Source organism: Actinia tenebrosa, unplaced genomic scaffold (genome assembly GCF_029948245.1).
Source record: "Actinia tenebrosa isolate PJP-AT-01 unplaced genomic scaffold, QUT_ActTen_1.0 PGA_scaffold3__52_contigs__length_22856419, whole genome shotgun sequence".
Taxonomy (NCBI): Eukaryota; Metazoa; Cnidaria; class Anthozoa; order Actiniaria; family Actiniidae; genus Actinia; species Actinia tenebrosa.
In genome coordinates, this window is record NW_028292580.1 from 1,583,092 (window position 1) to 1,608,917 (window position 25,826).

General features: G+C 45.2%; 3 long non-coding RNA genes and 23 other non-coding genes across 26 annotated transcripts; 12 read left to right on the forward strand and 14 right to left on the reverse strand.

Annotated features, from left to right (window-relative positions):
• Positions 1 to 4,331: 4,331 nt before the first annotated feature.
• LOC148907609 (5S ribosomal RNA) lies at positions 4,332 to 4,450 on the forward strand. Its single transcript, XR_016121019.1, has one exon. It is a non-coding gene; the product is annotated as a 5S ribosomal RNA (ribosomal RNA).
• Positions 4,451 to 4,525: 75 nt separating this feature from the next.
• LOC148907610 (uncharacterized) lies at positions 4,526 to 6,293 on the reverse strand. Its single transcript, XR_016120882.1, has 2 exons — positions 5,588 to 6,293; positions 4,526 to 4,918 (listed from the first exon to the last, which is right to left on the reverse strand). It is a non-coding gene; the product is annotated as an uncharacterized LOC148907610 (long non-coding RNA).
• LOC148907611 (U1 spliceosomal RNA) lies at positions 5,396 to 5,561 on the reverse strand. The gene has a single exon (XR_016121011.1). It is a non-coding gene; the product is annotated as a U1 spliceosomal RNA (small nuclear RNA).
• Positions 5,736 to 5,927, reverse strand: LOC148907612 (U2 spliceosomal RNA). The gene has a single exon (XR_016120906.1). It is a non-coding gene; the product is annotated as a U2 spliceosomal RNA (small nuclear RNA).
• Positions 6,294 to 6,323: 30 nt separating the features above from the next.
• Positions 6,324 to 6,442, forward strand: LOC148907613 (5S ribosomal RNA). Its single transcript, XR_016121005.1, has one exon. It is a non-coding gene; the product is annotated as a 5S ribosomal RNA (ribosomal RNA).
• A 69-nt stretch (positions 6,443 to 6,511) lies between these two features.
• On the reverse strand, positions 6,512 to 8,279 carry LOC148907614 (uncharacterized). Its single transcript, XR_016120879.1, has 2 exons — positions 7,574 to 8,279; positions 6,512 to 6,904 (listed from the first exon to the last, which is right to left on the reverse strand). It is a non-coding gene; the product is annotated as an uncharacterized LOC148907614 (long non-coding RNA).
• On the reverse strand, positions 7,382 to 7,547 carry LOC148907615 (U1 spliceosomal RNA). The gene has a single exon (XR_016121022.1). It is a non-coding gene; the product is annotated as a U1 spliceosomal RNA (small nuclear RNA).
• LOC148907616 (U2 spliceosomal RNA) lies at positions 7,722 to 7,913 on the reverse strand. The gene has a single exon (XR_016120908.1). It is a non-coding gene; the product is annotated as a U2 spliceosomal RNA (small nuclear RNA).
• Positions 8,280 to 8,309: 30 nt separating the features above from the next.
• LOC148907617 (5S ribosomal RNA) lies at positions 8,310 to 8,428 on the forward strand. Its single transcript, XR_016121006.1, has one exon. It is a non-coding gene; the product is annotated as a 5S ribosomal RNA (ribosomal RNA).
• A 79-nt stretch (positions 8,429 to 8,507) lies between these two features.
• On the reverse strand, positions 8,508 to 10,275 carry LOC148907618 (uncharacterized). The gene is made up of 2 exons (XR_016120881.1): positions 9,570 to 10,275; positions 8,508 to 8,900 (listed from the first exon to the last, which is right to left on the reverse strand). It is a non-coding gene; the product is annotated as an uncharacterized LOC148907618 (long non-coding RNA).
• LOC148907619 (U1 spliceosomal RNA) lies at positions 9,378 to 9,543 on the reverse strand. Its single transcript, XR_016121033.1, has one exon. It is a non-coding gene; the product is annotated as a U1 spliceosomal RNA (small nuclear RNA).
• On the reverse strand, positions 9,718 to 9,909 carry LOC148907620 (U2 spliceosomal RNA). Its single transcript, XR_016120909.1, has one exon. It is a non-coding gene; the product is annotated as a U2 spliceosomal RNA (small nuclear RNA).
• A 30-nt stretch (positions 10,276 to 10,305) lies between the features above and the next one.
• On the forward strand, positions 10,306 to 10,424 carry LOC148907621 (5S ribosomal RNA). Its single transcript, XR_016121007.1, has one exon. It is a non-coding gene; the product is annotated as a 5S ribosomal RNA (ribosomal RNA).
• A 1,893-nt stretch (positions 10,425 to 12,317) lies between these two features.
• On the reverse strand, positions 12,318 to 12,436 carry LOC148907622 (5S ribosomal RNA). Its single transcript, XR_016121008.1, has one exon. It is a non-coding gene; the product is annotated as a 5S ribosomal RNA (ribosomal RNA).
• Positions 12,437 to 12,832: 396 nt separating this feature from the next.
• LOC148907623 (U2 spliceosomal RNA) lies at positions 12,833 to 13,024 on the forward strand. The gene has a single exon (XR_016120910.1). It is a non-coding gene; the product is annotated as a U2 spliceosomal RNA (small nuclear RNA).
• A 174-nt stretch (positions 13,025 to 13,198) lies between these two features.
• LOC148907624 (U1 spliceosomal RNA) lies at positions 13,199 to 13,364 on the forward strand. The gene has a single exon (XR_016120896.1). It is a non-coding gene; the product is annotated as a U1 spliceosomal RNA (small nuclear RNA).
• A 930-nt stretch (positions 13,365 to 14,294) lies between these two features.
• On the reverse strand, positions 14,295 to 14,413 carry LOC148907625 (5S ribosomal RNA). The gene has a single exon (XR_016121009.1). It is a non-coding gene; the product is annotated as a 5S ribosomal RNA (ribosomal RNA).
• Positions 14,414 to 14,809: 396 nt separating this feature from the next.
• LOC148907626 (U2 spliceosomal RNA) lies at positions 14,810 to 15,001 on the forward strand. The gene has a single exon (XR_016120911.1). It is a non-coding gene; the product is annotated as a U2 spliceosomal RNA (small nuclear RNA).
• A 174-nt stretch (positions 15,002 to 15,175) lies between these two features.
• LOC148907627 (U1 spliceosomal RNA) lies at positions 15,176 to 15,341 on the forward strand. The gene has a single exon (XR_016120923.1). It is a non-coding gene; the product is annotated as a U1 spliceosomal RNA (small nuclear RNA).
• A 928-nt stretch (positions 15,342 to 16,269) lies between these two features.
• On the reverse strand, positions 16,270 to 16,388 carry LOC148907628 (5S ribosomal RNA). Its single transcript, XR_016121012.1, has one exon. It is a non-coding gene; the product is annotated as a 5S ribosomal RNA (ribosomal RNA).
• Positions 16,389 to 16,784: 396 nt separating this feature from the next.
• On the forward strand, positions 16,785 to 16,976 carry LOC148907629 (U2 spliceosomal RNA). Its single transcript, XR_016120912.1, has one exon. It is a non-coding gene; the product is annotated as a U2 spliceosomal RNA (small nuclear RNA).
• A 174-nt stretch (positions 16,977 to 17,150) lies between these two features.
• On the forward strand, positions 17,151 to 17,316 carry LOC148907630 (U1 spliceosomal RNA). Its single transcript, XR_016120934.1, has one exon. It is a non-coding gene; the product is annotated as a U1 spliceosomal RNA (small nuclear RNA).
• A 930-nt stretch (positions 17,317 to 18,246) lies between these two features.
• On the reverse strand, positions 18,247 to 18,365 carry LOC148907631 (5S ribosomal RNA). The gene has a single exon (XR_016121013.1). It is a non-coding gene; the product is annotated as a 5S ribosomal RNA (ribosomal RNA).
• Positions 18,366 to 18,761: 396 nt separating this feature from the next.
• LOC148907632 (U2 spliceosomal RNA) lies at positions 18,762 to 18,953 on the forward strand. Its single transcript, XR_016120913.1, has one exon. It is a non-coding gene; the product is annotated as a U2 spliceosomal RNA (small nuclear RNA).
• Positions 18,954 to 19,127: 174 nt separating this feature from the next.
• Positions 19,128 to 19,293, forward strand: LOC148907633 (U1 spliceosomal RNA). The gene has a single exon (XR_016120944.1). It is a non-coding gene; the product is annotated as a U1 spliceosomal RNA (small nuclear RNA).
• Positions 19,294 to 20,221: 928 nt separating this feature from the next.
• LOC148907634 (5S ribosomal RNA) lies at positions 20,222 to 20,341 on the reverse strand. Its single transcript, XR_016121026.1, has one exon. It is a non-coding gene; the product is annotated as a 5S ribosomal RNA (ribosomal RNA).
• Positions 20,342 to 25,826: the final 5,485 nt, after the last annotated feature.

A 25,826-nucleotide genomic window follows, 5' to 3' on the forward strand; every position in this document is an offset into this window, starting at 1 on the left:
AGTTAAGTTTAGCACCAGAGGCAGATTCATATTGTTGATAGATGGAAAAAGCTTCATGAATGTCATCATCAGTAGTACAAAAAACAGTGGTATCATCGGCATACTGCGAAATGAGGCTGGATTCAAAGTTAGTTTGAGGAGGAGACAAGCCTTTGAGGATCTGCGAGGAGCGTAGTTTACAGGCTAGAGTTTCAGCAACAAGAACATAGAGAGCAGCAGAAAGAGGACAACCCTGACGGACACCACGAGAAAGAGAAAACCAGTTAGTAAAAAAGCCATTAACAATAACAGAAGATTCAGGACCAGTATAAAACAGTCTTATCCATTGGCAGAAAGAAGGGCCAAATCCCATCTTACGCAAGACAGCCAACAGATAAGACCAGTCAACACGATCAAAGGCTTTCTCCTGATCAAAAGAGATGAGTGCCAAAGGAATATTCATGATGTCAGAGTAGGCTACAACGTCAGACAAAAGTCTAACGTTTTCACCAATAAAACGGCCAGGAATCGAGCAGGTTTGATCTGGGGAGACGACAGAAGAAATAACTTGACGCAAACGGCAAGCAATAGAGCGAGAGGCGATTTTATAATCAGTGCACAAGAGAGAGATGGGTCGCCAGTTCTTACGAAGATATCTGGGACCCTTTTTGTGAATAAGAGTAATCAAACCCCGACGCTGAGAAACAGAAAGAAGACCAGACTGGTAAGCATAGTTAAGGACCATGACAAGATCATTACCAAGAATAGGCCAAAATCTGACATAGAATTCTTTTGGTAGACCGTCAATGCCAGGAGACTTGCCATTCTCCATCCCCATCAACGCGGACAAGCATTCATCAGCAGACAACGGGCCTTCACAAACAGTCTGTTCCTCAGAAGGAAGAACCCGTTCAAGAGAGTCAAGGAAAGAATCTTGAAGAACATCATCAGTAGATTGAGAGGAAAAAAGAGAGAGATAAAATAAACGCCATGCTGATAATAGATCTTCTGAATCCGTGACAAGATGACCGTTATCATCCATGATAGCATCAATGATTTGAGAAGCTCGATTTTGTTTCTCTAAGCGGAAAAAGAAAGCAGAGGAAGTCTCTCCCTCCTCAATCCACTGAGCTCTGGCTCTGATTTTACTAGCCCTGGCTTCCTCGTTGTCAAGTTGAAGTAAACTGAGCTTTGAGGTTTCAAGTGAAGGTATAGCAGAGTTATCGCCATTATCGACACGATTTTGAAGAGAGGATAGATTTTGCTGAAGAGAATTGCGATAAGCCCTAGCTTGCTTTCGACGTTGGGAACAGTATTTGATAGAAATTTCCTTGATTCGAAGTTTACCTACATCCCACCAGACCAGGGGCGACCTATAATGCTGTTTTTGAAGGCGCCATTGCTTCCAGAAGTCAGAAATAAGCAGAAAATATTCATCTTCTTCAAGAACAGAGACATTTAATTTCCAATACGAAGGGCCACGAGAAGGAAGATCAGGGAGATTGCACTCTAAGAGAACCATACTATGATCAGAATGAGGACAAAACAAAAAATCACAAGACACGACCGAAGGAGCAAAACGGATAGGAACACCAACAATGTCAATTCGAGATGCAGAACTATGATCAGGAGTACGATAAGTGAAAGAGTGCTGCGTGGGATGCAGGTACCTCCAGATATCTAGCAGGCGGGATTTTTCAAAAATAGATGTCAGAAGGTCTGAGCTATCGTAAGAAGGGTGCAGATAGGAACGCGATCGACGATCAAGATTAGCATCAAACACAGAGTTAAGGTCACCCAAGAGCAGATTGTCAGTAGACGGATCAATGATATGTTCGAGTTGATTAAAAAATGTGTCACGGTCAGGATTATGATTAGGCGCATATGCAGTAGTAATGGAAAACGGCTTGTCACAAACAGTAAGGTCAACCTTCAGAAGGCGCCCATTAGAAAAAGAGTGAGTGTTCTCGACATTACAAGAAAAGGAACGATTAATGAGGATTGCCACCCCAGCCGAACGAGAAGAAAAGAAGGAACCATAAGCGAGGAAAGGAGAGTACTTGAACCAGGAATCCAGTTCTAGTTGAGAAACACAATGAGTTTCCTGGAGGCAGATAATATCGAGGTTTAATGACAGAAGCCAGATGAAAAAAGAAGCCCTTTTAACTGGGTCGCGAAGACCTTTGACGTTTAAGGTGGCAATCCTCATAAGGAAAATAGACATACAACTAAATATTCAATAAAATTTTTCGCATTTAACATAACTGCAACTATAGATTCAATAATTCACATTCAATTAACACATTTGACATAATTTAACATTCAATAGATGATTTATAAACAGAACTTTCAATATAACTGCAATAATATTTTCCAATAATAAATAACGTGAAAGAGGGTTTTTTAAATTAGGGTCTCGTCTTACTAGATTTAGGACGCGGGTGAGAGTCAGCAATTTGTCTCTTAAGAACAGTTGGTAGGAGTTTTAATGAAGGAGGGATATGGGAATTGACAGGCACTTTTTGAACTATTTTACTGAAGGAAGGGGAAGACAGATCAGTCCCTACTGATATAGAAAAGGGTAAAGGAGAGCCTTGAGAAGGAGAAACACAAGATTGAGGCGAGGACACCGACAGAGGAACGTTCGCAAGAGAATCTTGAGAGCCGGGATGAGGGAATAGAGAACTGGAACTTTCAGAGACAGTGACAATATTGACATTATTAAGGGAGTCTTGTGACGGAACATTGGGAAATAAAGGTTCAGAAGTAACATTATCACTATTATGGCTATTATCACAGGTTGAAGTCGCGTTGATATCATTAGATAGTTCTTGGGAAAAAAGAGATGGCGAATCTTGCTGCCCATCCATATTTTCCTCCGTATCATCGTCCATATTATTCTCTTCATTAGGAACGTCTTCCATGATCTCGCTATATGTTTCAGAAATATTGCCAAAGAGCTCGCTTGGCGTAGGTTCGTGTTGAAAGAGAGTTCCGGGGTGATCATCAAAAGGTTGATCATTAAGATTTCGCGTTACTAAAAACTCAGGGGGGGCCAAAAAAGAGGTATGACAATCAAAAGAGACATGGCTTGGATCCCCACAATTTGCGCACGATCCAGAAAGGGGACAGTTGCGATTGGAATGACCCCACCAGTTACAGTTAAAACAAGAAAGAGGTTGTCCGCGATAATGAACCCTAGCGGTGTAGGGGTCGAAAAAGACTCTAGCAGGAATATGACAGTTAAGGATCATTAAGAGACGTCTATCCCCAGTTTCTAGACCGTGCTTATCTACATTTCTAAGCACATCCTTAACCTCTCCATATTTTTCAAAAACATTTTTCAAAGTTTCATCAGTCAGCTCAAAGGGAAGATTAGAAACGGTTACAACATGATAGGTCGCTTCCGCCCCAGTAAAGAAACAAAACGAACCCTTAACGTTGATGCCTTTTGTTAGTAGACTTTCGGACTGGCGTACACAATTTTCCTTAAAGGAGACTCTATAAGAAAACCCATTGGAAGCTCTCTGAACACATTTGATAGATTTTAAGGATTCCCTACCAATCGAGACAGTAATTGCTGTGATGATATCCTCCCTAGTCACACCAATGTTTGCGCGACGAAGATAAGAAGGAAGAGACAAAACAAGAGTATTTGGCCTTCGTACAGAAAACATTCTCAAAAATAGGAAAAAAAAAAAAAAAAAAAAAAAAAAAAAAAAAAAAGGCCAAGAAAAACAGCGAGAAGGTGCACAAGCGTGCACAATCTCAAAAAAGTCAAGAAGAAGAAGATAATTACCAATCAAAAGATCCCACACGTATAAAGAAGACTTGAAAACACGGCAACGCCCAAAAGCCACGAGGTCCCCAAAAGCACAATGAATCAGCACAGGAAACCCACTTGTCGCTCGAGCAGAGCTTTGCACTTGATCTTAGCCAAAAGGCCGAGAAGCGATACCCCAACACCCACACCCCTCGCCAACCCTTCCATCTCCCTTGTCCACCCCGTGTGGGAGGCAGCCGCTCAACTCCAAACACCACCAACGGCATCCCTGTGCCTGCCTCACCAACCTCTACTACACTAGTGCATCATGGGTAATAGACACTTTTTTCGACAGCGCTCACCCCCTACCCTACTCTTCACCACATTTGACTAAGTCTTGACTCCAGTCGCCAAAATCACTCACACTGCTCACCATTCGACAAGTCCACACTGTCATTTTGCTGACAAATCGACACTTTTGCTGACAGTTCGACATTGCTTGACCACCCCCTACCACCCCCTACCCTACCCTACTCATAGCCCTTCTAGCCCACAGCTATAAAACCATTAAAGTGCAACTTTTTCTTTCGTCTACGGCCATGCCACCGGGAAAATACCGGTTCTCGTCCGATCACCGAAGTCAAGCCCGGTAGGGCCAGGTTAGTACTTGGATGGGTGACCGCCTGGGAATACCTGGTGCTGTAGACTTTCTTTTTTCTCTCTCTCTCTCTCTCTCTCTCTCTCTCTCTCTCTCTCTCTCTCTCTCTCCAGGAAACGACAACGTTAGAATAAGAGTGCTTCTATTTGATCAGAACAACTCAATCAATCACTGTAACTGACTATCTGACTGACTGACTGACTGACTGACTAAGCAACAAGTAAGTTACGCTCTAAGTAAAGAGACAACATTCAAATGGCTTTCTCTAAGTGAGTGCTAATTGAATTAACGCCTAGCTAACTAGCACTTCAATGGCTTGCAGTAGTTACGACTTGGCGTAGTGTTTCTAGTCTATTGCAACAGTAGTAAGTACAGCAAAAAGGAATGAAAAAAAGTCTTGCTTTACGAGTAAAGACAACTGAATCGCCTTGTATTGTTGAACTAGTTACGACTCGCTCGTGAACGCTCGAGCGCTGACGAGCAAGAGGTTGTTTTCTTTGGATCGCAGTCGCCCACAGCTGAAATCGAGAAAAGGGGGAATGCTGTAAGAGGGCCTCAAAACGTGGCTAACTAGTTGGACCATTGATTATTGCCTAGAAATAAACAAGTGTAGCCATAGAAAGGCGAACTAGGAGTTGGGGTTTGTGTGAAATTGGGGTAAATTGGTTAGGGTTAGTTTGCCCTTGACTAGGGTTAGAATGCAGACTTAGGGTTAACTTCTTTCTAGGGTTTGTTTGTGCGAAGAACTTAGGGTTAGACATAGAGCTAGGGTTGGGGTTGAAATGCAAGTTAGGGTTGAAATGCAAGTTAGGGTTAGACATAGAGGTAGGGTTAGAATGCAGACTTAGGGTTGACATTGTGTTTAGGGTTGGGGAAAAGTTAGGGTTACAGGGCCTAGGGTTTGAGCAGCGTTAGGGTTCAGCATCTAGCACGGACTAGGACACAGTGGAAACTTCTACTACTATTACTGCTGTTGTTGTTAGGATTAAATTGTTCGGGGACTAGCGCGAACGCAGGTCCCCACTACCAGAAATTATACGCTCGAGTTACCCACATTTGGGGTAATCGCAGGGGTCAACCCAATCGAAGTGCAATGAGAGGGCCTCACCCTGAGAGGACTCCCTTCATGATCAGAGTGAACCTCCCGCGTCAGGTAAGTATGCTAGATAGTCCACCCCACCACTCACCCCTCGTCCATCAATGACTTCTGCCATGTGGGACAAGCTGATCACCTGGCCTTGGAGCTGCTACTACGGATAGAGAACAAGAAGGCCAAGTTAGAAACTCCATGTTGTTTTCTTTGGGTTTTTCTTTGTTGGATGAAAATCTTCCCGAAGGAAGTGGGCCGTACACGGAAGTAGTGCAATACCGAGACAACCCGTGGCTGGGACGAGGCAAGCCTCTTTTCCACAGCCCAGTTCCAAAAATCAGTTTAATATATGAGCTACTCAATGAGCAGCGTATCAGATATTAAGCTGATAAGAACAGATACTACACTTGATCTTAGCCAAAAGGCCGAGAAGCGATACCCCAACACCCACACCCCTCGCCAACCCTTCCATCTCCCTTGTCCACCCCGTGTGGGAGGCAGCCGCTCAACTCCAAACACCACCAACGGCATCCCTGTGCCTGCCTCACCAACCTCTACTACACTAGTGCATCATGGGTAATAGACACTTTTTTCGACAGCGCTCACCCCCTACCCTACTCTTCACCACATTTGACTAAGTCTTGACTCCAGTCGCCAAAATCACTCACACTGCTCACCATTCGACAAGTCCACACTGTCATTTTGCTGACAAATCGACACTTTTGCTGACAGTTCGACATTGCTTGACCACCCCCTACCACCCCCTACCCTACCCTACTCATAGCCCTTCTAGCCCACAGCTATAAAACCATTAAAGTGCAACTTTTTCTTTCGTCTACGGCCATACCACCGGGAAAATACCGGTTCTCGTCCGATCACCGAAGTCAAGCCCGGTAGGGCCAGGTTAGTACTTGGATGGGTGACCGCCTGGGAATACCTGGTGCTGTAGACTTTCTTTTTTCTCTCTCTCTCTCTCTCTCTCTCTCTCTCTCTCTCTCTCTCTCTCCAGGAAACGACAACGTTAGAATAAGAGTGCTTCTATTTGATCAGAACAACTCAATCAATCACTGTAACTGACTATCTGACTGACTGACTGACTGACTGACTAAGCAACAAGTAAGTTACGCTCTAAGTAAAGAGACAACATTCAAATGGCTTTCTCTAAGTGAGTGCTAATTGAATTAACGCCTAGCTAACTAGCACTTCAATGGCTTGCAGTAGTTACGACTTGGCGTAGTGTTTCTAGTCTATTGCAACAGTAGTAAGTACAGCAAAAAGGAATGAAAAAAAGTCTTGCTTTACGAGTAAAGACAACTGAATCGCCTTGTATTGTTGAACTAGTTACGACTCGCTCGTGAACGCTCGAGCGCTGACGAGCAAGAGGTTGTTTTCTTTGGATCGCAGTCGCCCACAGCTGAAATCGAGAAAAGGGGGAATGCTGTAAGAGGGCCTCAAAACGTGGCTAACTAGTTGGACCATTGATTATTGCCTAGAAATAAACAAGTGTAGCCATAGAAAGGCGAACTAGGAGTTGGGGTTTGTGTGAAATTGGGGTAAATTGGTTAGGGTTAGTTTGCCCTTGACTAGGGTTAGAATGCAGACTTAGGGTTAACTTCTTTCTAGGGTTTGTTTGTGCGAAGAACTTAGGGTTAGACATAGAGCTAGGGTTGGGGTTGAAATGCAAGTTAGGGTTGAAATGCAAGTTAGGGTTAGACATAGAGGTAGGGTTAGAATGCAGACTTAGGGTTGACATTGTGTTTAGGGTTGGGGAAAAGTTAGGGTTACAGGGCCTAGGGTTTGAGCAGCGTTAGGGTTCAGCATCTAGCACGGACTAGGACACAGTGGAAACTTCTACTACTATTACTGCTGTTGTTGTTAGGATTAAATTGTTCGGGGACTAGCGCGAACGCAGGTCCCCACTACCAGAAATTATACGCTCGAGTTACCCACATTTGGGGTAATCGCAGGGGTCAACCCAATCGAAGTGCAATGAGAGGGCCTCACCCTGAGAGGACTCCCTTCATGATCAGAGTGAACCTCCCGCGTCAGGTAAGTATGCTAGATAGTCCACCCCACCACTCACCCCTCGTCCATCAATGACTTCTGCCATGTGGGACAAGCTGATCAGCTGGCCTTGGAGCTGCTACTACGGATAGAGAACAAGAAGGCCAAGTTAGAAACTCCATGTTGTTTTCTTTGGGTTTTTCTTTGTTGGATGAAAATCTTCCCGAAGGAAGTGGGCCGTACACGGAAGTAGTGCAATACCGAGACAACCCGTGGCTGGGACGAGGCAAGCCTCTTTTCCACAGCCCAGTTCCAAAAATCAGTTTAATATATGAGCTACTCAATGAGCAGCGTATCAGATATTAAGCTGATAAGAACAGATACTACACTTGATCTTAGCCAAAAGGCCGAGAAGCGATACCCCAACACCCACACCCCTCGCCAACCCTTCCATCTCCCTTGTCCACCCCGTGTGGGAGGCAGCCGCTCAACTCCAAACACCACCAACGGCATCCCTGTGCCTGCCTCACCAACCTCTACTACACTAGTGCATCATGGGTAATAGACACTTTTTTCGACAGCGCTCACCCCCTACCCTACTCTTCACCACATTTGACTAAGTCTTGACTCCAGTCGCCAAAATCACTCACACTGCTCACCATTCGACAAGTCCACACTGTCATTTTGCTGACAAATCGACACTTTTGCTGACAGTTCGACATTGCTTGACCACCCCCTACCACCCCCTACCCTACCCTACTCATAGCCCTTCTAGCCCACAGCTATAAAACCATTAAAGTGCAACTTTTTCTTTCGTCTACGGCCATACCACCGGGAAAATACCGGTTCTCGTCCGATCACCGAAGTCAAGCCCGGTAGGGCCAGGTTAGTACTTGGATGGGTGACCGCCTGGGAATACCTGGTGCTGTAGACTTTCTTTTTTCTCTCTCTCTCTCTCTCTCTCTCTCTCTCTCTCTCTCTCTCTCTCTCTCTCTCTCCAGGAAACGACAACGTTAGAATAAGAGTGCTTCTATTTGATCAGAACAACTCAATCAATCACTGTAACTGACTATCTGACTGACTGACTGACTGACTGACTAAGCAACAAGTAAGTTACGCTCTAAGTAAAGAGACAACATTCAAATGGCTTTCTCTAAGTGAGTGCTAATTGAATTAACGCCTAGCTAACTAGCACTTCAATGGCTTGCAGTAGTTACGACTTGGCGTAGTGTTTCTAGTCTATTGCAACAGTAGTAAGTACAGCAAAAAGGAATGAAAAAAAGTCTTGCTTTACGAGTAAAGACAACTGAATCGCCTTGTATTGTTGAACTAGTTACGACTCGCTCGTGAACGCTCGAGCGCTGACGAGCAAGAGGTTGTTTTCTTTGGATCGCAGTCGCCCACAGCTGAAATCGAGAAAAGGGGGAATGCTGTAAGAGGGCCTCAAAACGTGGCTAACTAGTTGGACCATTGATTATTGCCTAGAAATAAACAAGTGTAGCCATAGAAAGGCGAACTAGGAGTTGGGGTTTGTGTGAAATTGGGGTAAATTGGTTAGGGTTAGTTTGCCCTTGACTAGGGTTAGAATGCAGACTTAGGGTTAACTTCTTTCTAGGGTTTGTTTGTGCGAAGAACTTAGGGTTAGACATAGAGCTAGGGTTGGGGTTGAAATGCAAGTTAGGGTTGAAATGCAAGTTAGGGTTAGACATAGAGGTAGGGTTAGAATGCAGACTTAGGGTTGACATTGTGTTTAGGGTTGGGGAAAAGTTAGGGTTACAGGGCCTAGGGTTTGAGCAGCGTTAGGGTTCAGCATCTAGCACGGACTAGGACACAGTGGAAACTTCTACTACTATTACTGCTGTTGTTGTTAGGATTAAATTGTTCGGGGACTAGCGCGAACGCAGGTCCCCACTACCAGAAATTATACGCTCGAGTTACCCACATTTGGGGTAATCGCAGGGGTCAACCCAATCGAAGTGCAATGAGAGGGCCTCACCCTGAGAGGACTCCCTTCATGATCAGAGTGAACCTCCCGCGTCAGGTAAGTATGCTAGATAGTCCACCCCACCACTCACCCCTCGTCCATCAATGACTTCTGCCATGTGGGACAAGCTGATCACCTGGCCTTGGAGCTGCTACTACGGATAGAGAACAAGAAGGCCAAGTTAGAAACTCCATGTTGTTTTCTTTGGGTTTTTCTTTGTTGGATGAAAATCTTCCCGAAGGAAGTGGGCCGTACACGGAAGTAGTGCAATACCGAGACAACCCGTGGCTGGGACGAGGCAAGCCTCTTTTCCACAGCCCAGTTCCAAAAATCAGTTTAATATATGAGCTACTCAATGAGCAGCGTATCAGATATTAAGCTGATAAGAACAGATACTACACTTGATCTTAGCCAAAAGGCCGAGAAGCGATACCCCAACACCCACACCCCTCGCCAACCCTTCCATCTCCCTTGTCCACCCCGTGTGGGAGGCAGCCGCTCAACTCCAAACACCACCAACGGCATCCCTGTGCCTGCCTCACCAACCTCTACTACACTAGTGCATCATGGGTAATAGACACTTTTTTCGACAGCGCTCACCCCCTACCCTACTCTTCACCACATTTGACTAAGTCTTGACTCCAGTCGCCAAAATCACTCACACTGCTCACCATTCGACAAGTCCACACTGTCATTTTGCTGACAAATCGACACTTTTGCTGACAGTTCGACATTGCTTGACCACCCCCTACCACCCCCTACCCTACCCTACTCATAGCCCTTCTAGCCCACAGCTATAAAACCATTAAAGTGCAACTTTTTCTTTCGTCTACGGCCATACCACCGGGAAAATACCGGTTCTCGTCCGATCACCGAAGTCAAGCCCGGTAGGGCCAGGTTAGTACTTGGATGGGTGACCGCCTGGGAATACCTGGTGCTGTAGACTTTCTTTTTTTCTCTCTCTCTCTCTCTCTCTCTCTCTCTCCAGGAAACGACAACGTTAGAATAAGAGTGCTTCTATTTGATCAGAACAACTCAATCAATCACTGTAACTGACTATCTGACTGACTGACTGACTGACTGACTGACTAAGCAACAAGTAAGTTACGCTCTAAGTAAAGAGACAACATTCAAATGGCTTTCTCTAAGTGAGTGCTAATTGAATTAACGCCTAGCTAACTAGCACTTCAATGGCTTGCAGTAGTTACGACTTGGCGTAGTGTTTCTAGTCTATTGCAACAGTAGTAAGTACAGCAAAAAGGAATGAAAAAAAGTCTTGCTTTACGAGTAAAGACAACTGAATCGCCTTGTATTGTTGAACTAGTTACGACTCGCTCGTGAACGCTCGAGCGCTGACGAGCAAGAGGTTGTTTTCTTTGGATCGCAGTCGCCCACAGCTGAAATCGAGAAAAGGGGGAATGCTGTAAGAGGGCCTCAAAACGTGGCTAACTAGTTGGACCATTGATTATTGCCTAGAAATAAACAAGTGTAGCCATAGAAAGGCGAACTAGGAGTTGGGGTTTGTGTGAAATTGGGGTAAATTGGTTAGGGTTAGTTTGCCCTTGACTAGGGTTAGAATGCAGACTTAGGGTTAACTTCTTTCTAGGGTTTGTTTGTGCGAAGAACTTAGGGTTAGACATAGAGCTAGGGTTGGGGTTGAAATGCAAGTTAGGGTTGAAATGCAAGTTAGGGTTAGACATAGAGGTAGGGTTAGAATGCAGACTTAGGGTTGACATTGTGTTTAGGGTTGGGGAAAAGTTAGGGTTACAGGGCCTAGGGTTTGAGCAGCGTTAGGGTTCAGCATCTAGCACGGACTAGGACACAGTGGAAACTTCTACTACTATTACTGCTGTTGTTGTTAGGATTAAATTGTTCGGGGACTAGCGCGAACGCAGGTCCCCACTACCAGAAATTATACGCTCGAGTTACCCACATTTGGGGTAATAGTAGTAGAAGTTTCCACTGTGTCCTAGTCCGTGCTAGATGCTGAACCCTAACGGTGCTCAAACCCTAGGCCCTGTAACCCTAACTTTTCCCCAACCCTAAACACAATGTCAACCCTAAGTCTGCATTCTAACCCTAACTTGCATTTCAACCCTAACTTGCATTTCAACCCTAACTTGCATTTCAACCCCAACCCTAGCTCTATGTCTAACCCTAAGTTCTTCGCACAAACAAACCCTAGAAAGAAGTTAACCCTAACTCTCCACAAACCCTAGCCAAGGGCAAACTAACCCTAACCAATTTACCCCAATTTCACACAAACCCCAACTCCTAGTTCGCCTTTCTATGGCTACACTTGTTTATTTCTAGGCAATAATCAATGGTCCAACTAGTTAGCAACGTTTTGAGGCCCTCTTACAGCATTCCCCCTTTTCTCGATTTCAGCTGTGGGCGACTGCGATCCAAAGAAAACAACCTCTTGCTCGTCAGCGCTCGAGCGTTCACGAGCGAGTCGTAACTAGTTCAACAATACAAGGCGATTCAGTTGTCTTTACTCGTAAAGCAAGACTTTTTTTCATTCCTTTTTGCTGTACTTACTACTGTTGCAATAGACTAGAAACACTACGCCAAGTCGTAACTACTGCAAGCCATTGAAGTGCTAGTTAGCTAGGCGTTAATTCAATTAGCACTCACTTAGAGAAAGCCATTTGAATGTTGTCTCTTTACTTAGAGCGTAACTTACTTGTTGCTTAGTCAGTCAGTCAGTCAGTCAGTCAGTCAGATAGTCAGTTACGGTGATTGATTGAGTTGTTCTGATCAAATAGAAGCACTCTTATTCTAACGTTGTCGTTTCCTGGAGAGAGAGAGAGAGAGAGAGAGAGAGAGAAAAAAAGAAAGTCTACAGCACCAGGTATTCCCAGGCGGTCACCCATCCAAGTACTAACCTGGCCCTACCGGGCTTGACTTCGGTGATCGGACGAGAACCGGTATTTTCCCGGTGGTATGGCCGTAGACGAAAGAAAAAGTTGCACTTTAATGGTTTTATAGCTGTGGGCTAGAAGGGCTATGAGTCGGGTAGGGTAGGGGGTGGTAGGGGGGTGTCAAGCAATGTCGAGCTGTCAGCAAAAGTGTCGATTTGTCAGCAAAATGACAGTGTGGACTTGTCGAATGGTGAGCAGTGTGAGTGATTTTGGCGACTGGAGTCAAGACTTAGTCAAATGTGGTGAAGAGTAGGGTAGGGGGTGAGCGCTGTCGAAAAAAGTGTCTATTACCCATGATGCACTAGTGTAGTAGAGGTTGGTGAGGCAGGCACAGGGATGCCGTTGGTGGTGTTTGGAGTTGAGCGGCTGCCTCCCACACGGGGTGGACAAGGGAGATGGAAGGGTTGGCGAGGGGTGTGGGTGTTGGGGTATCGCTTCTCGGCCTTTTGGCTAAGATCAAGTGTAGTATCTGTTCTTATCAGCTTAATATCTGATACGCTGCTCATTGAGTAGCTCATATATTAAACTGATTTTTGGAACTGGGCTGTGGAAAAGAGGCTTGCCTCGTCCCAGCCACGGGTTGTCTCGGTATTGCACTACTTCCGTGTACGGCCCACTTCCTTCGGGAAGATTTTCATCCAACAAAGAAAAACCCAAAGAAAACAACATGGAGTTTCTAACTTGGCCTTCTTGTTCTCTATCCGTAGTAGCAGCTCCAAGGCCAGCTGATCAGCTTGTCCCACATGGCAGAAGTCATTGATGGACGAGGGGTGAGTGGTGGGGTGGACTATCTAGCATACTTACCTGACGCGGGAGGTTCACTCTGATCATGAAGGGAGTCCTCTCAGGGTGAGGCCCTCTCATTGCACTTCGATTGGGTTGACCCCTGCGATTACCCCAAATGTGGGTAACTCGAGCGTATAATTTCTGGTAGTGGGGACCTGCGTTCGCGCTAGTCCCCGAACAATTTAATCCTAACAACAACAGCAGTAATAGTAGTAGAAGTTTCCACTGTGTCCTAGTCCGTGCTAGATGCTGAACCCTAACGGTGCTCAAACCCTAGGCCCTGTAACCCTAACTTTTCCCCAACCCTAAACACAATGTCAACCCTAAGTCTGCATTCTAACCCTAACTTGCATTTCAACCCTAACTTGCATTTCAACCCTAACTTGCATTTCAACCCCAACCCTAGCTCTATGTCTAACCCTAAGTTCTTCGCACAAACAAACCCTAGAAAGAAGTTAACCCTAACTCTCCACAAACCCTAGCCAAGGGCAAACTAACCCTAACCAATTTACCCCAATTTCACACAAACCCCAACTCCTAGTTCGCCTTTCTATGGCTACACTTGTTTATTTCTAGGCAATAATCAATGGTCCAACTAGTTAGCAACGTTTTGAGGCCCTCTTACAGCATTCCCCCTTTTCTCGATTTCAGCTGTGGGCGACTGCGATCCAAAGAAAACAACCTCTTGCTCGTCAGCGCTCGAGCGTTCACGAGCGAGTCGTAACTAGTTCAACAATACAAGGCGATTCAGTTGTCTTTACTCGTAAAGCAAGACTTTTTTTCATTCCTTTTTGCTGTACTTACTACTGTTGCAATAGACTAGAAACACTACGCCAAGTCGTAACTACTGCAAGCCATTGAAGTGCTAGTTAGCTAGGCGTTAATTCAATTAGCACTCACTTAGAGAAAGCCATTTGAATGTTGTCTCTTTACTTAGAGCGTAACTTACTTGTTGCTTAGTCAGTCAGTCAGTCAGTCAGTCAGTCAGATAGTCAGTTACGGTGATTGATTGAGTTGTTCTGATCAAATAGAAGCACTCTTATTCTAACGTTGTCGTTTCCTGGAGAGAGAGAGAGAGAGAGAGAGAGAGAGAGAGAAAAAAAGAAAGTCTACAGCACCAGGTATTCCCAGGCGGTCACCCATCCAAGTACTAACCTGGCCCTACCGGGCTTGACTTCGGTGATCGGACGAGAACCGGTATTTTCCCGGTGGTATGGCCGTAGACGAAAGAAAAAGTTGCACTTTAATGGTTTTATAGCTGTGGGCTAGAAGGGCTATGAGTAGGGTAGGGTAGGGGGTGGTAGGGGGTGGTCAAGCAATGTCGAGCTGTCAGCAAAAGTGTCGATTTGTCAGCAAAATGACAGTGTGGACTTGTCGAATGGTGAGCAGTGTGAGTGATTTTGGCGACTGGAGTCAAGACTTAGTCAAATGTGGTGAAGAGTAGGGTAGGGGGTGAGCGCTGTCGAAAAAAGTGTCTATTACCCATGATGCACTAGTGTAGTAGAGGTTGGTGAGGCAGGCACAGGGATGCCGTTGGTGGTGTTTGGAGTTGAGCGGCTGCCTCCCACACGGGGTGGACAAGGGAGATGGAAGGGTTGGCGAGGGGTGTGGGTGTTGGGGTATCGCTTCTCGGCCTTTTGGCTAAGATCAAGTGTAGTATCTGTTCTTATCAGCTTAATATCTGATACGCTGCTCATTGAGTAGCTCATATATTAAACTGATTTTTGGAACTGGGCTGTGGAAAAGAGGCTTGCCTCGTCCCAGCCACGGGTTGTCTCGGTATTGCACTACTTCCGTGTACGGCCCACTTCCTTCGGGAAGATTTTCATCCAACAAAGAAAAACCCAAAGAAAACAACATGGAGTTTCTAACTTGGCCTTCTTGTTCTCTATCCGTAGTAGCAGCTCCAAGGCCAGCTGATCAGCTTGTCCCACATGGCAGAAGTCATTGATGGACGAGGGGTGAGTGGTGGGGTGGACTATCTAGCATACTTACCTGACGCGGGAGGTTCACTCTGATCATGAAGGGAGTCCTCTCAGGGTGAGGCCCTCTCATTGCACTTCGATTGGGTTGACCCCTGCGATTACCCCAAATGTGGGTAACTCGAGCGTATAATTTCTGGTAGTGGGGACCTGCGTTCGCGCTAGTCCCCGAACAATTTAATCCTAACAACAACAGCAGTAATAGTAGTAGAAGTTTCCACTGTGTCCTAGTCCGTGCTAGATGCTGAACCCTAACGGTGCTCAAACCCTAGGCCCTGTAACCCTAACTTTTCCCCAACCCTAAACACAATGTCAACCCTAAGTCTGCATTCTAACCCTAACTTGCATTTCAACCCTAACTTGCATTTCAACCCTAACTTGCATTTCAACCCCAACCCTAGCTCTATGTCTAACCCTAAGTTCTTCGCACAAACAAACCCTAGAAAGAAGTTAACCCTAACTCTCCACAAACCCTAGCCAAGGGCAAACTAACCCTAACCAATTTACCCCAATTTCACACAAACCCCAACTCCTAGTTCGCCTTTCTATGGCTACACTTGTTTATTTCTAGGCAATAATCAATGGTCCAACTAGTTAGCAACGTTTTGAGGCCCTCTTACAGCATTCCCCCTTTTCTCGATTTCAGCTGTGGGCGACTGCGATCCAAAGAAAACAACCTCTTGCTCGTCAGCGCTCGAGCGTTCACGAGCGAGTCGTAACTAGTTCAACAATACAAGGCGATTCAGTTGTCTTTACTCGTAAAGCAAGACTTTTTTTCATTCCTTTTTGCTGTACTTACTACTGTTGCAATAGACTAGAAACACTACGCCAAGTCGTAACTACTGCAAGCCATTGAAGTGCTAGTTAGCTAGGCGTTAATTCAATTAGCACTCACTTAGAGAAAGCCATTTGAATGTTGTCTCTTTACTTAGAGCGTAACTTACTTGTTGCTTAGTCAGTCAGTCAGTCAGTCAGTCAGTCAGATAGTCAGTTACGGTGATTGATTGAGTTGTTCTGATCAAATAGAAGCACTCTTATTCTAACGTTGTCGTTTCCTGGAGAGAGAGAGAGAGAGAGAGAGAGAGAGAGAAAAAAAGAAAGTCTACAGCACCAGGTATTCCCAGGCGGTCACCCATCCAAGTACTAACCTGGCCCTACCGGGCTTGACTTCGGTGATCGGACGAGAACCGGTATTTTCCCGGTGGTATGGCCGTAGACGAAAGAAAAAGTTGCACTTTAATGGTTTTATAGCTGTGGGCTAGAAGGGCTATGAGTAGGGTAGGGTAGGGGGTGGTAGGGGGTGGTCAAGCAATGTCGAGCTGTCAGCAAAAGTGTCGATTTGTCAGCAAAATGACAGTGTGGACTTGTCGAATGGTGAGCAGTGTGAGTGATTTTGGCGACTGGAGTCAAGACTTAGTCAAATGTGGTGAAGAGTAGGGTAGGGGGTGAGCGCTGTCGAAAAAAGTGTCTATTACCCATGATGCACTAGTGTAGTAGAGGTTGGTGAGGCAGGCACAGGGATGCCGTTGGTGGTGTTTGGAGTTGAGCGGCTGCCTCCCACACGGGGTGGACAAGGGAGATGGAAGGGTTGGCGAGGGGTGTGGGTGTTGGGGTATCGCTTCTCGGCCTTTTGGCTAAGATCAAGTGTAGTATCTGTTCTTATCAGCTTAATATCTGATACGCTGCTCATTGAGTAGCTCATATATTAAACTGATTTTTGGAACTGGGCTGTGGAAAAGAGGCTTGCCTCGTCCCAGCCACGGGTTGTCTCGGTATTGCACTACTTCCGTGTACGGCCCACTTCCTTCGGGAAGATTTTCATCCAACAAAGAAAAACCCAAAGAAAACAACATGGAGTTTCTAACTTGGCCTTCTTGTTCTCTATCCGTAGTAGCAGCTCCAAGGCCAGCTGATCAGCTTGTCCCACATGGCAGAAGTCATTGATGGACGAGGGGTGAGTGGTGGGGTGGACTATCTAGCATACTTACCTGACGCGGGAGGTTCACTCTGATCATGAAGGGAGTCCTCTCAGGGTGAGGCCCTCTCATTGCACTTCGATTGGGTTGACCCCTGCGATTACCCCAAATGTGGGTAACTCGAGCGTATAATTTCTGGTAGTGGGGACCTGCGTTCGCGCTAGTCCCCGAACAATTTAATCCTAACAACAACAGCAGTAATAGTAGTAGAAGTTTCCACTGTGTCCTAGTCCGTGCTAGATGCTGAACCCTAACGGTGCTCAAACCCTAGGCCCTGTAACCCTAACTTTTCCCCAACCCTAAACACAATGTCAACCCTAAGTCTGCATTCTAACCCTAACTTGCATTTCAACCCTAACTTGCATTTCAACCCTAACTTGCATTTCAACCCCAACCCTAGCTCTATGTCTAACCCTAAGTTCTTCGCACAAACAAACCCTAGAAAGAAGTTAACCCTAACTCTCCACAAACCCTAGCCAAGGGCAAACTAACCCTAACCAATTTACCCCAATTTCACACAAACCCCAACTCCTAGTTCGCCTTTCTATGGCTACACTTGTTTATTTCTAGGCAATAATCAATGGTCCAACTAGTTAGCAACGTTTTGAGGCCCTCTTACAGCATTCCCCCTTTTCTCGATTTCAGCTGTGGGCGACTGCGATCCAAAGAAAACAACCTCTTGCTCGTCAGCGCTCGAGCGTTCACGAGCGAGTCGTAACTAGTTCAACAATACAAGGCGATTCAGTTGTCTTTACTCGTAAAGCAAGACTTTTTTTCATTCCTTTTTGCTGTACTTACTACTGTTGCAATAGACTAGAAACACTACGCCAAGTCGTAACTACTGCAAGCCATTGAAGTGCTAGTTAGCTAGGCGTTAATTCAATTAGCACTCACTTAGAGAAAGCCATTTGAATGTTGTCTCTTTACTTAGAGCGTAACTTACTTGTTGCTTAGTCAGTCAGTCAGTCAGTCAGTCAGTCAGATAGTCAGTTACGGTGATTGATTGAGTTGTTCTGATCAAATAGAAGCACTCTTATTCTAACGTTGTCGTTTCCTGGAGAGAGAGAGAGAGAGAGAGAGAGAGAGAGAGAAAAAAAGAAAGTCTACAGCACCAGGTATTCCCAGGCGGTCACCCATCCAAGTACTAACCTGGCCCTACCGGGCTTGACTTCGGTGATCGGACGAGAACCGGTATTTTCCCGGTGGTATGGCCGTAGACGAAAGAAAAAGTTGCACTTTAATGGTTTTATAGCTGTGGGCTAGAAGGGCTATGAGTAGGGTAGGGTAGGGGGTGGTAGGGGGTGGTCAAGCAATGTCGAGCTGTCAGCAAAAGTGTCGATTTGTCAGCAAAATGACAGTGTGGACTTGTCGAATGGTGAGCAGTGTGAGTGATTTTGGCGACTGGAGTCAAGACTTAGTCAAATGTGGTGAAGAGTAGGGTAGGGGGTGAGCGCTGTCGAAAAAAGTGTCTATTACCCATGATGCACTAGTGTAGTAGAGGTTGGTGAGGCAGGCACAGGGATGCCGTTGGTGGTGTTTGGAGTTGAGCGGCTGCCTCCCACACGGGGTGGACAAGGGAGATGGAAGGGTTGGCGAGGGGTGTGGGTGTTGGGGTATCGCTTCTCGGCCTTTTGGCTAAGATCAAGTGTAGTATCTGTTCTTATCAGCTTAATATCTGATACGCTGCTCATTGAGTAGCTCATATATTAAACTGATTTTTGGAACTGGGCTGTGGAAAAGAGGCTTGCCTCGTCCCAGCCACGGGTTGTCTCGGTATTGCACTACTTCCGTGTACGGCCCACTTCCTTCGGGAAGATTTTCATCCAACAAAGAAAAACCCAAAGAAAACAACATGGAGTTTCTAACTTGGCCTTCTTGTTCTCTATCCGTAGTAGCAGCTCCAAGGCCAGCTGATCAGCTTGTCCCACATGGCAGAAGTCATTGATGGACGAGGGGTGAGTGGTGGGGTGGACTATCTAGCATACTTACCTGACGCGGGAGGTTCACTCTGATCATGAAGGGAGTCCTCTCAGGGTGAGGCCCTCTCATTGCACTTCGATTGGGTTGACCCCTGCGATTACCCCAAATGTGGGTAACTCGAGCGTATAATTTCTGGTAGTGGGGACCTGCGTTCGCGCTAGTCCCCGAACAATTTAATCCTAACAACAACAGCAGTAATAGTAGTAGAAGTTTCCACTGTGTCCTAGTCCGTGCTAGATGCTGAACCCTAACGGTGCTCAAACCCTAGGCCCTGTAACCCTAACTTTTCCCCAACCCTAAACACAATGTCAACCCTAAGTCTGCATTCTAACCCTAACTTGCATTTCAACCCTAACTTGCATTTCAACCCTAACTTGCATTTCAACCCCAACCCTAGCTCTATGTCTAACCCTAAGTTCTTCGCACAAACAAACCCTAGAAAGAAGTTAACCCTAACTCTCCACAAACCCTAGCCAAGGGCAAACTAACCCTAACCAATTTACCCCAATTTCACACAAACCCCAACTCCTAGTTCGCCTTTCTATGGCTACACTTGTTTATTTCTAGGCAATAATCAATGGTCCAACTAGTTAGCAACGTTTTGAGGCCCTCTTACAGCATTCCCCCTTTTCTCGATTTCAGCTGTGGGCGACTGCGATCCAAAGAAAACAACCTCTTGCTCGTCAGCGCTCGAGCGTTCACGAGCGAGTCGTAACTAGTTCAACAATACAAGGCGATTCAGTTGTCTTTACTCGTAAAGCAAGACTTTTTTTCATTCCTTTTTGCTGTACTTACTACTGTTGCAATAGACTAGAAACACTACGCCAAGTCGTAACTACTGCAAGCCATTGAAGTGCTAGTTAGCTAGGCGTTAATTCAATTAGCACTCACTTAGAGAAAGCCATTTGAATGTTGTCTCTTTACTTAGAGCGTAACTTACTTGTTGCTTAGTCAGTCAGTCAGTCAGTCAGTCAGTCAGATAGTCAGTTACGGTGATTGATTGAGTTGTTCTGATCAAATAGAAGCACTCTTATTCTAACGTTGTCGTTTCCTGGAGAGAGAGAGAGAGAGAGAGAGAGAGAGAGAAAAAAAGAAAGTCTACAGCACCAGGTATTCCCAGGCGGTCACCCATCCAAGTACTAACCTGGCCCTACCGGGCTTGACTTCGGTGATCGGACGAGAACCGGTATTTTTCCCGGTGGTATGGCCGTATACGAAAGAAAAGTTGCACTTTAATGGTTTTATAGCTGTGGGCCTGAAGGGCTATGAGTAGGGTAGGGTTAGGGGGTGGTAGGGGGTGGTCAAGCAATGTCGAGCTGTCAGCAAAAGTGTCGATTGTCAGCAAAATGACAGTGTGGACTTGTCGAATGGTGAGCAGTGTGAGTGATTTTGGCGACTGGAGTCAAGACTTAGTCAAATGTGGTGAAGAGTAGGGTAGGGGGTGAGCGCTGTCGAAAAAAGTGTCTATTACCCATGATGCACCTAGTGTAGTAGAGGTTGGTGAGGCAGGCACAGGGATGCCGTTGGTGGTGTTTGGAGTTGAGCGGCTGCCTCCCACACGGGTGGACAAGGGAGATGGAAGGGTTGGCGAGGGGTGTGGGGTGTGGGGTATCGCTTCTCGGCCCTTTGGCTAAGAGCAAAGTGCCAAAGCTCTGCCTCTCGAGCGACAAGTCTGGAATTCGGACTGTGGCTGATTCGGATTGTTTGGGGGGACCTCGTGGCTTTTGGCGGCCGGTTTTTCAAGTCTTCGATTTATACGTGTGGGATCCTTTGCTTTGGGGACCTTTATCTTCTGATTACTTGTCCTTTTGAGATTGTGCACGCTTGTGTGCTTCTCGCTGTTTTGCCGCTCCCATTTTTTTTTTTTTTTTTTTTTTTTTTTGTGAGATTGCTCTTTTTTTTTTTTTTTCCTATTTTGAGAATGTTTTTCTGTTTACGAAGCCAAATACTTTGTTTTTCTCTTCCTTCTATCTTCAAATAGTGAGTCGCGCAACATTGATGTGGCTAAGGATATGTTTTTCTCTCCTTATCAACAGCTTGACTGTCGGCGCAAATCAGAATTGGGTAAGGACTAGGAGGATCTCATCATCCGCAATTTACTGTCCTCGATTGGTAGGGAATCCATAAAATCTATCAATTCAGAGAGCTTTCCAATGGTTTTTTTTCTTATAGAGTCTCCTTTAAGGAAAATTGTGTACGCCCGTCCGAAAGTCCTACGAACAAAAGGCATCAACGTTAAGGGTCGTTTTGTTCTTTACTGGGGCGGAAGCGACCTATCATGTTGTAACCGTTTCTAATCTTCCCTTTGAGGGCTGACTGAGTGAAACTTTGCACAAAATGTTTTTTGAACAAAATGAGAGGTTCAGGATGTCTTGAATTTAGATGCACGTCAATAGAACTGGGGAGACGTCTCTTAATGATCCTTAACTGTCATCTTCCCTGCTAGAGTCTTTTTCGACCCCTACAAACCGCTAGGGTTCATTATCGCGGACAACCTCTTTCTTGTTTTTAACTGTAACTGGTGGGGTCATTCCAATCGCAACTGTCCCCTTTCTGGATCGTGCGCAAATTGTGGGGATCCAAGCCATGTCTTCTTTTGATTGTCATACCTCTTTTTTGCCGCCCCCATGAGTTTTTAGTAACGCGAAATCTTAATGATGCAACCTTTTGATGAATCACCCCGGAACTCTCTTTCAACACGAACCTACGCCCAAGCGAGCTCTTTGGCAATATTCTCTGAAAAAAAAAACATATAGCGAGATCATGGCAGACGTTTCCTAATGAATAGAATAACTATCTGGACGATGATACGGGAGGAAAATATGGATGGGCAGCAAGATGCTCGCCATCTCTTTTTTCCCAAGAACTATTCTATGATATCAACGCGACTTCAACCTGTGATAATATAGCCATAATAGTGATAATTTTACGTGCTGAACCTTTATTTCCCAATGTTCCGTCCAAGACTCCCCTTAATAATGTCAATATTGTCACTGTCTCTGAAAGTTCCAGTTTCTCTATTCCCTCATCCCGGCTCTAAAGATTCTCTTGCGAACGTTCCTCTGTCGGTGTTCCTCGCCTCAATCTTTGTTCTTCTCTTCTCTCCCTCCTTCTCAAGAAGGCGTCATCCTTTACCCTTTTCTATATCAGTAGGGACTGATCTGTCTTCCCCTTCCTTCAGTAAAATAGTTTCAAAAAGTTCCTGTCAATTCCCATATATGCCTCCTTCATTAAACTCCTACCAACTGTTCTTTAAGAGACAAATTGCTGACTCGCTCACCCGCGTCCTAAATCGAGTAAGACGAAGACCCTAATTTAAAACCCTCTTCACGTTATTTAATTATATGGAAATATTATTGCAGTTTATATTGAAGTATCTGTTTTATAAATCATCTATTGAATGTTCAAATTAATGTCAAATGTGTTAATTGAAGGTGAATTAAAATTATTGAATCTATAGTCTGCAGTTATGTTAAATGCGAAAAATTTTATTGAATATTTAGTTGTATGTCTATTTTTTTCCTTAATGATGATTGCCACCTTAAACGTCAAAGGTCTTCGCGACCCAGTTCAAGGGCTTCTTTTTTCATCTGGCTTCTGTCATTAAAACCTCGATATTATCTGCCTCCAGGAAACTCATTGTGTTTCTCAACTATAACTGGATTCCTGGTTCAAGTCTCTCCTTCCTCGCTTATGGTTCTTCTTTTCTTCTCGTTCGGCTGGGGTGGCAATCCTCATTAATCGTTCCTTTTCTTGTAAATGTCGAGAACACTCCTCTTTTTCTAATGGCGGCCTCTGAATTGACCTTACTGTTTGTGACAGCCGTTTCCATTCTACTTCTCTACTGCATATGCGCCTAATCATAATCCTGACCGTGACACATTTTTTAATCAACTCGAACATATCATTGATCCGTCTACTGAGCAATCTGCTCTTGGGTGACCTTTAACTCTGTGTTTGATGCTAATCTTGATCGTCGATCGCGTTCCTATCTGCACCCTTCTTACGATAGGCTCAGAAACCTCTGACATCTATTTTTAAAAAATCCGCCTGCTAGATATCTGAGGTACCCTGCCATCCACGCAGCACTCTTTCACTTATCGTACTCTCCTGATCATATAGTTCTGCATCTCGAATTGACATTGTTGGTGTTCTATCCGTTTTGCTCCTTCGGTCGTGTCTTGTGATTTTTTGTTTTTGTCCTCCTTCTGATCATAGTATGGGTTCTCTTTAGAGTGCAAAAATCTCCCTGATCTTCCTTCTCGTGGCCCTTCGTATTGGAAATTAAATGTCTCTGTTCTTGAAGAAGATGAATATTTTCTGCTTATTTCTGACTTCTGGAAGCAATGGCGCCTTCAAAACACGCATTATATGTCGCCCGCTGGTCTGGTGGATGTTGTAAACGTCGAATCAAGGAAATTTCGAATCAAATACTGTTCCCCCTCCCAACGTCGAAGCCAAGCTGTGCTTACGCAATTCTCTTCAGCAAATCTATCCTCTCTTCAAAATCGTGTCGATAATGGCGATACCTCTGCTATAAACCTTTCACTTGAAACCCCCTCAAAGCTCAGTTACTTCAACTTTACACGAGGAGCCAGGCTATAAAATCAGAGCCAGAGCTCATTGGATTGATGGAGGTAGAGACTTCCTCTGCTTTCTTTTTCCGCTGAGAAAGACCCAAAATCGAGCTTCTCAACTCATTGATGCCTATCATGGATGATAACGGTTCATCTGTCACGGGATCAGAAATCGTATTATCATCAATGGCGTTTATTTTATTCTCTCTCTATTTTTCCCTCATCTACTGATGATGTTCTTCAGATTCTTTCCTTGACCTCTTGAACTGGTTTCTTCCTTCGAGGACAGACTGTTTGTGAAAGGCCCGTTGTCTGCTGATTGAATGCCTTGTCCGCGTTATGGGGATGGAGAAGGGGCAGTCCTCTGGCATTGACGTCTACGCAAAGAATTCTATGTCAGATTTTGGCCTATTCTTGTAGGATCTTGTCATGGTCCTTTAACTAATGCTTACAAGTCCTGGTTTCTCTGTTGCTCAGCGTCGGGGGTTTGATTACTCTATTCACAAAAAGGGTCCTCATATAATCTTCGGTAAAACTTGGCGACCCATCTCTCTCTTGTGCACTGATTATAAAATCGCCTCTCGCTCTATTGCTTGCCGTTTGGCGTCAAGTTATTTCTTCTGTCGTCTCCCCAGATCAAACCGCTCGATCTGGCCGTTTGATTGGTGAAACCCGTTAGACTTTTGGTCTGACGTTGTAGCCCTACGCTGACATCATGAATATTCCTTTGCCACTCACTCTCTCTTTTTGATCAGAGAAAGCGTTGATCGTGGGTTGGTGTTGACTGGTCTTATCTGTTGGCTGTCTTGCGTAGATGGGATTTGGCCCTTCTTTCTGCCAATGGATAAGACTGTTTTATACTGGTCCTGAATCTTCGTTATTGTTTAATGGCTTTTTTTTACTAACTGTTTTCTCTTTCTCGTGGTGTCCGCAGGGTTGTCCTCTTTCTGCTTGCTCTCTTATGTTCTTGTTGCTGAACTCTAGCCTGTAACGACGACGCTCCTCGCAGATCCCAAAGGCCTTGTCTCCTCCTCAAACTAACTTTGGAATTCCAGCCCATTTTCCGCATATGCCGATGATCCCACTGTTTTTGTACTACTGAATAATGACATTCAGAAGCTTTTTTTGTCCATCATCAACAATCTGAATCTTCTGCCTCTGGGTGCTAAACTTAACTTGGGGAAATCAAAGGTCTTTGGGGCGGATCCTGGAGAGGTCGCCTCAATTCGCAAATTGCTATCAATGGTCTCTACTATATTGTTTGTCCCTGGGCATTGTCATTGGTCATGCAGGGTGATCTAGCCCACTAAAACTGGATAAAAATCGTCTTAAAAAAAACTTTTTCATCCATTTGACCCCTCCTGGAACAACGTTCTTTGTCCTTTTCGGGCAGCACTTGTCTTATAAATGGTCTTGCTCTCGGGTCTCTGGTATTCGCCACTGTTTATTTCCGTTGCTGAACTGGGTTCTACTCAAAATCAACAAAAAAATCAGTTCCTTCTCTACTCTAAGAGATATCTTCCTATCTATGATAATACTTTAATCAACCGCAGTCCAGAGGAGGATTCAATCTTGTTCCCGTTGCTATAAGTCAAAGCTTTGCACATCATGTGGTCCGACCGTTTTTGTCTACCCCTCAAATAAGTGGTGTGCATGCTTTTCTTTTTTTTCATCAGAGGTCTTTCATTGACAACCCTAATCAGTTCTTGCAACACCTGCTTTTTACCCGCCTGTGTTGTCTCCCTCCTTTCTATGCATCAGTGGCTACACTGGGCTCTTATTGGTGGACATCGTTCGGCTGTCATCTTGGCTATGTTTTGTTCCCAAAACCATCTACGGGACAAACCTTTTCCTGTCCTTGCTTTAACAACCAAGATGACCTATACGTTTTTCTTGTTGACAAATTTTCCTCTACCTCCCTACCACCTGCACGCGTCTTTTTCCGGCTTCAATTTGGTTCTCTTTACTGCAGGACACCTGGCGCAGACTTCTTCTTTCCCGCTTGATCGCAAAAGTTCGCGATCATGCGTGAAAAATTGCTCAATTGTTTCCTTTTATACCATGACCGTGTCCCAACAACTCTGGTCGTCAAGCTTGACTCTTCATGCTTTTGCAGCAATGCC